Source organism: Saccostrea echinata, unplaced genomic scaffold (genome assembly GCF_033153115.1).
Source record: "Saccostrea echinata isolate AGI-Se365-2 ecotype Australia unplaced genomic scaffold, CSIRO_AGI_Sech_v1 ptg000032l, whole genome shotgun sequence".
NCBI lineage: Eukaryota > Metazoa > Mollusca > Bivalvia > Ostreida > Ostreidae > Saccostrea > Saccostrea echinata.
Window position 1 is genome coordinate 3809316 of NW_026889781.1, and position 7477 is coordinate 3816792.

The following is a 7477-nucleotide window of genomic DNA, read 5'->3' on the forward strand; positions in this document are numbered from 1 at the left end:
CTTGGAGAGTCGCGGCGATTAAAACACCAAACTGTTGGGTGAGCTGTCAGATTCAATTGCTCACAGGTGGGTGATAGACTCAAAATGCAGAGCAAGTAAGGAGGGAGATTTAAAAACTATGGATTATACCGTTGTTACAGCTGCATCTTAGAATCGATGTAAGTATAATTATTCTTATTATTTCAAGTTTACTGTTAAAATTGTTCGGAATTCATCCTTTTCTTGTTTATGCTTACAAGCACTATATAAGTTAATGTAAATATGAATTACATATGTATACAGTTGGCACATACATGTACTTTAAACTTTTATTTACAATAGCTTCTAGTGCTCATTAAGAAATACAAAAATAAGTAAGGTGAAAAACATCTTTCAACTTGTCTCCATCTATTGTCCATTGCATACACGATTATGATGTTAACAAGGATACTGAGGTTTATAGATCAACATGTACTATAGTAGTATTTTACATCGTTGTCTTTAAAAGACTTAATTACATGATTTATATATTGGAGTCTGTACGTATTTGCTTTGTTTCCAATACCAAATTATTTGTATTTTCAATCAGACACTGTAAGGAAAACAAATGCTGTAGCGGTAACTGACAATGAAACTGAAGAACATAAAGGACTGTATGAAGTACGTATGCCTAAGATCAAGATGGAGGCCTGGGGAGGCGACAAAGGGAGGAAAAAAGAAAGAGCGGGAAACAAAACAAAAGGACAGTGATAGAGGAAGTGAGCCAGGATTAAGAACTTTAAATTAATATTTTTTCATACATTTCCACCATTATCAATTTTAAAAGTAATTTTGTAAATTCTGATTGAATTGATATATATCTATAAAATAATTTTACAGTTAATCACTTGTAATGTTTTCTTTGAACGTGTATGCATTATGAATGCAGGTTGAAGTGTGTATTATTTCTTTTTAAAACAATTATGAGAAAGGTCTATATAAAGAATTATTTATAAATGTATTTTCAAGAAGTATTCATTCAATTTATTTAAACAGATGTAAATTTCATCCAACAATTGGCCAACAGAAAGAAGCTTAAGGCCAATAAACCGTAAATATCGGACCAATCATTCAATGAAGGGTCAACGTTGGGCCAACCTAACTAACCGATTGCAAATGTTGTTTCTATGTTGGCTGTTAGTTGGCTTACAATAATAAGTACGTTGCCCCAACAATATGCCATCTGACATTTCAACAAAGGCCCAACATTGGGCCAACCTAACCAACCAGTTGTTAAGGTTGGCTGTTAGTTGGCTTACAATTATACCTACGTTGGCCCAACAATATGCCATCATGTTGGACCAACGTTGGGCCGATGAGCAAAATTACCGTGGGCCAACGTGGGACTACCAACAGTGGGCCAATGTTGGAAAAAAAATTGGGCCAACGTTGGCCCAACAATGTTTTGCTATCTGGGAGGTTATTCCATTCATGAAAATTGAAAATTTTAGTCAATTTCTTAGTTTTTTTCCAAGTAAATCAAACTCTATCAAAAGTGGTCTTCTTTTTCTTTTACCTGTGCTCTCGACGCTTATCACTTGGACACATCAATCGTACATCATTTTTTAAAAGGGCCAAAAAGAAAACATGCAAATTGGTTTCTGTAAAATAGATTCCCTAGACCGCGGAACATTTACTGGAGAGATTGGAAATATACAGCTTACGTCATTTTCATCTTATTTGATGATCGATAATGATATGGGCGGATACAATTCGACACGGACGTCTGAGAAAACAGTGGATTGAAGTTCAAGTTTGAGGTTGGTTTTCAATCCACTTAAGCTGATTTCATAGACAAAGTATTAATGTATGCTTCAAAAGACAAATAGTTTCATTTCCCGAATAGTTTTAAAATTATGTAGATAGGAATTTTCAATCCAATTTCAAACGTACAGATGTATTCTTTCATGGGACGGCCATTTGATTATAAAGGGGGGGGGGGTTATTTATGTCCGTGCCTTCACAATACGGAATACATCGTATATTTATTTCAAGGATGTCAAGAGATTTTATCTTATTTCAGTCTTCTTCACCGAAAAACGGTTGACAAGCAAAAACGGGAAAAGGGGGAGGGGGCTTTCCAAACTCAAAAACTCTCTGCTTATTTTTAAGATTTAGCCCCCCCCCCCCCCCCCCCCGAAATCAAATGGTCGTCCTCTTATTATTTCTTAAATCAATTTCGGAATAGTTTGACATTTATATAAATCAGAGTTTTCTGTCCAATGTTTTTATTTTATGATTGATTGATTATTATCGGCTTTAAACAATAATAATCAATCAATCATAAAACAAAAACCTTGGACAGAAAACTCTACCTGATTTATATAAATGTCAAACTATTCCGAAATTGACATAACAAGTATATGTCTTCTGGATCTATCACTAACTCAGTGCGTACAAGAGTAGCTGAGGTGGATTGAAAATGAATTTCAATCCCATGTTTTCTCAGACCCATTCTCTATCATCAAATGTTTTGACTCTAACAGATTGAAATGACATTTTCAATCTTGTCATTTAATGATGTCGGAATGATTTGACACTTCGTGATCTAACTTCACCTGCTGGACATAGAAATATAGCCGTCAGTCACGTGTCATATTCAAGCTTATTAAAGCTCGTCATTTCAATCCTAGGAAAAATGGAATTCCTTGTAGCATTGCACTTGATCCGAAATGACCTTTATGCATGGATTCCTGGAATTAAAAAAATCTCGCGAGAGATTTATTACTAATATGTTTACAGCGATTGTCTGGTTTCCAACTCAGATTTACGAAAAGTTCTAAAATAAAAAAAAATGATCAAAGAGATACTTGTAATGCTCTTGGCTCTTTTCTATATAATTATGCACATTTAAAGGACAGACCCGTAGGAAGCAATTTCAGTTTGGAAAGGGGGGGGGGGGGCACAGCCAAACATTTTTCAGTTGACAGTTGAGGGGGCACTACGAAAAATTTTCTGACAAGCAAAAAAAAAAAAAAAAGGTCATCAACTACCAAATATTCCTTGACAAGCAAAAAAAAAAAGGTCATCAGGCGTTTTTATTGAGGGGGCACAAGCATATAGTATCTATGTTTACTATAGTAATCTATATATCGGCAAAATTATTGGGGGGGGGGGGGGGCACGCCCCCCCCCCCCCCGGTTGCTACGGCTAGGAAGGAACTGGACTTTTTTGAGCAAAGTGAAATACAGTTGCATTAAATCTGAAATTGAAACTGAATATCTCGCGAGACTTGAATTTATGTTTCTGCAATTATGGTCACCTATTCATTTTCCTCCGTGACATCAGCTAACCTGACATCTTAGCTTTTCATACTTCGTTACAATAAAATGTACATATAATTAAATAATACGTCCAACACACGTTTGTTTGTTTGTTTTTTTTTTGCATATGGCAATGCAGTTAAGCAATATCCATTTAAGAGGGCTGGGTGGTCGTGGCCATTTTTAGACTATATTGATCTCCCTTACCAAAAATACTGCCTTCCTGCAAACATTTGCTGCAAGTCTGCAGCAACCATTGCTGCAAACCTGCTGCAGACATTGCTGCAAGCTTGCGGCAATGAAGCTAAAGAAACCATGACAGCCTATACAAAGCTTCTGTGTTTGCAGCAAGTTTGCGGCAGGTATGCAGCAAGCTTGCAGCAAACATTTTACCATGCAAATGAAGTTTGCTGCAAGTCTGCAGCAAACATTGGATTTTCCAAATATGGAGACCTTGCTGCAAGCTTGCAGCATACATTGCTGCAAGCTTGCGGCAAACATTGCTGCAAGCTTGCGGCAGACATTGCTGCTAACTTGCAGCAAGAAATATATTTATTGTTTTCAGCACATTCCTGCATACAAGCAACAAGTTCGCAGAAAGCCTTTGTCCTGACCTTAATCTGTTAATTATAGAGAAAATGCACCATATGTGTCTGAAATGATGCAAGTTTCTGAATTGTTGACAGTGTTTATTTTTGTTCCTAGACAAGGTTTCCATATTATTCTTAATTCAAATGTAATATACATGTACAGATGTAATAGACATGTACAGAAAAAATTAAGAACCCTTGCACATAACTCTCTGTACACACAAATTTAAAAAAAAAAATTACAGTTAATACCAATTTATTTGAAAACGTATAAACATTTATAAAAATTGGTTTTGAACCTTTAATACATTAAAGAAACATACAAATGTGATATTAAGATAAAGATTGAAATTCATAAGTAGATTTAGATTTAGCAAGTACACCAGTTTTTCAAGAGATAATTGTTTCACATTAAAATAAAACAAAATCAGATCTTAATTACCAATTAGATGTTTGTATGCCAATGTACTCCTACATCCATAATTACGCTTTTGTAATCATTCAAAATGGTATATATTCCTAACAAAATACTGAAACATCTACAACTTCAATTCAAACATTTCAAAATGGCGAATTCTGTATTGACCTCAGTACAGTCTGCATTTCATTGGCTGATTTGTCTTGTTTACTGTTCTTGCGAACTTCCTGCAAACATTCAATTTGTTGAATGTTTCCTGCAAACTTGCTGCGAACAACAGATTGGCGTTTATGTTTCTTGCAATGTTCCTGCAAACATGTCGAGTTCCTGCGAATTTGCTGCAAGCTTGCAGCAATTGCTGCAATGTTTGCCGCAAGATCACAGCTAGCGGCAATCATCTGCAAACAAGAAAATTTTCTTCCTGCGAACAATTTTGTTTGCTGCAAACTTGCAGCAGACTTGCTGCAGGTCTGCAGCAAACATAACAGTTTGCTAAGGGAGCTCCTTTAGAAGAAGAGCTCCATAAAAAGATATACAAAAATGATTAGATTTTAAAACTAAAATGTATGAATTTTTTCTTTGACAAATGATAGTTGACAGCTTAAGATATCATATCTAAAAAAATAAGTTATATCTGATGGTTAATTTGTTGACCCCCCAGCCTCCTTAATGTTTGAAACCCCATCGGTGTACTCGACTCTCTTCATAGGCGACTTGGCCATTTTTCTAGTTATTATTTTAAAAATATCACTTTCTCGGAATCTTGAAATTACAGAACATGACTTGTATTTTTGGTTATTACCACACGATTGGATTAGAAACTTTTTTTTCTCTCTAAAAGCAGAAAGGTGTGTGTGTGTAAGGGTGTGCGTGTGTCCTTTTTCCTAAAAGTCATGTACAAGTCAACGGAACTTTCAGAAAATGTCGAGATATCCGGGGTGTCGAAATATCAGAGTTGAAACTCGACGTCCAAGCAGGGCTAATTTATTTCAATAATCAGTTTAAAAAAAACGCTTTCTTACATATTATACGGTCATCAAAGTTTTGCACGAATCTCGTTTTTTTTTTTTTTTTTTTTTTTTTGTTTTTTTGTTTTTTGTTTTTTTTTTTTTGTTTTTTGCTCTAAACACCACCGTTGCTCTAATTTTTTTTTAATCTTTCCCATAATGTATAGATTCCTTGACTGTCTTTGTGCCTTCCGATTGGTGTGACGTGGTTGATGATTTTGAACATTTTTATAACATCTGAATGACACCCATAACCACTTGTTACATGTAAAAGTATTTTTTTCCCTTTTAGATCAGTGATTCATTAATTATCATAAGATGTCGCATATGAGCTTTTATCAGAAGTTCAATCATACTTTCTTTACAGCGTAATCTATTGTTTAATCTATTGTTTCTACTTTTTCATACATATTTTCAAGCATAAAATCACTGACGATGTAAATGTTATTTTCTTATGCACACAGTATAATGCTCTTGAGGATCCATGATTCAAATTTTTTATAGCAAAATTTATTTATTTATTTTGCAAAAAAATTGTGCCCCAATCCTCCGTTTAATTTTGTGTTAATTTAGTATAGAATTATTTATACAGGGGCTGTTTGTCCCATCCCCTCCTCATTTGTTGTTGTAGTAGCTTCAAGTATCCCATGTTACCAGTATTTATATCCGAACAAAGATGAGGTCTCTTTTTCAGGTTGAACTTTTCAAGGTTGCTTTTTATTCGGAATTTTTTTTTTTGCTTGTCAATTATCTCTGGCCCCCCCCCCCCCCCACCCAACAATCATTTGGAAATCGACGCTACACCTGAGCCTGTCTAATTTAGGAATGACTCTAATTCTTGGCCAAATTATTCGTGTATAACCTGGTTTGGGTCAGCTTACGCTTTATAATCCGCGAAGCTAAATATTGCATTCAATAGTTGCCATATTATACCTTAAATGTATTTTTTAATTTTCTTTTTAATTGCGCAATAGTGCAATGAGTTCGGTTTTTCTTTTGATATATTTTAACTACAGTTATATCCGTCTTCTCTGGAGGACGTAGTACAGAGTTGAAGTACTTTAACCCTTTTGCTGCCGTACATATTTCCAGTTCAAATTACGTACAGTGCCGTTACAGTTTTCTATTACGTTGAATCTACGTAACGTTACTGTGACGTCACGAACAATGTAGGTAAAGGTATAAATGCGCCTTTTTAGAAAATCTTTAAAATAGAGACATTAAAAAACAAATTTTACAACGACATGCCTCTCCAAAAAAATACATTTGATATATGAATACACAAAATTTATGCTCAAATAATATTTTTAGTAGATTAGGTAGGGGTTATATTTTTTTAAGGTATTCAATGTATAATAAAGGGATTTTGAACAATTTTGCATCATTTTAAACTAGTTAAAAATGCATTGCTACATGTAGATAACGATTAAAGGGAAATGAACCAAATTCAAATGACTGATAACATAAAAGAAATTGGTCATTTTGCACTTTAAACAATTTTGAAGAGTTATCTGCCCTTGATGCAAAGAAGAAAATTTTAATTTTGTCAAAATATCTGTAGTAAATGATTAATTTTATTTCATATTTTAATAGAGAGAGAGAGAGAGAGAGAGAGAGAGTATAATATGCATATTTTCACCAAAAGCTTTTTATGAAATTCAAATGACTTTACAATATCTTAATAACACATGCATTGCCCATAGACTTCAATGTAAACTCCAAGGTGCAATTAATTTGACAATAATCAAAATTTTGTAAATTTATTTGGTTTCATAACACCTTCAAAATGATACCATAATTACAAATACAGGTCTGGACTGTTCATTTATTAGATACAAAAAATGGTCATTACACATTGAATACCTTAAATAAGAAAAACATGTAACGTCAAGTACCCGTGGATCAAGTATAAACTGCATATAATGAACGCAACCCAAGTAAAGTTAAAAATATACAAATGCATGCAGTGTAATTGAAACACAGTGATCCATAAATAACTATTTATAAGTTTTAGGAATCTACCAGTCAAAGTGTTCTAAAACATGAAAATTCTAACGGACTTAATTAAAAAAGCTTAATTATATTTCTGTTCGTAAACACCTTATACATATTTTTGAAAGTTGACCTTACATATTATCACATGGACCAGACGCGTAGTAATAGCTAAAAAGTCGGGAGGGG

General features: G+C 34.0%; 1 long non-coding RNA gene across 1 annotated transcript; it reads left to right on the forward strand.

Annotated features, from left to right (window-relative positions):
- LOC133197955 (uncharacterized) lies at positions 1 to 862 on the forward strand. The gene is made up of 2 exons (XR_009722464.1): positions 1 to 158; positions 569 to 862. It is a non-coding gene; the product is annotated as an uncharacterized LOC133197955 (long non-coding RNA).
- The last annotated feature ends 6615 nt before the right edge of the window (positions 863 to 7477 follow it).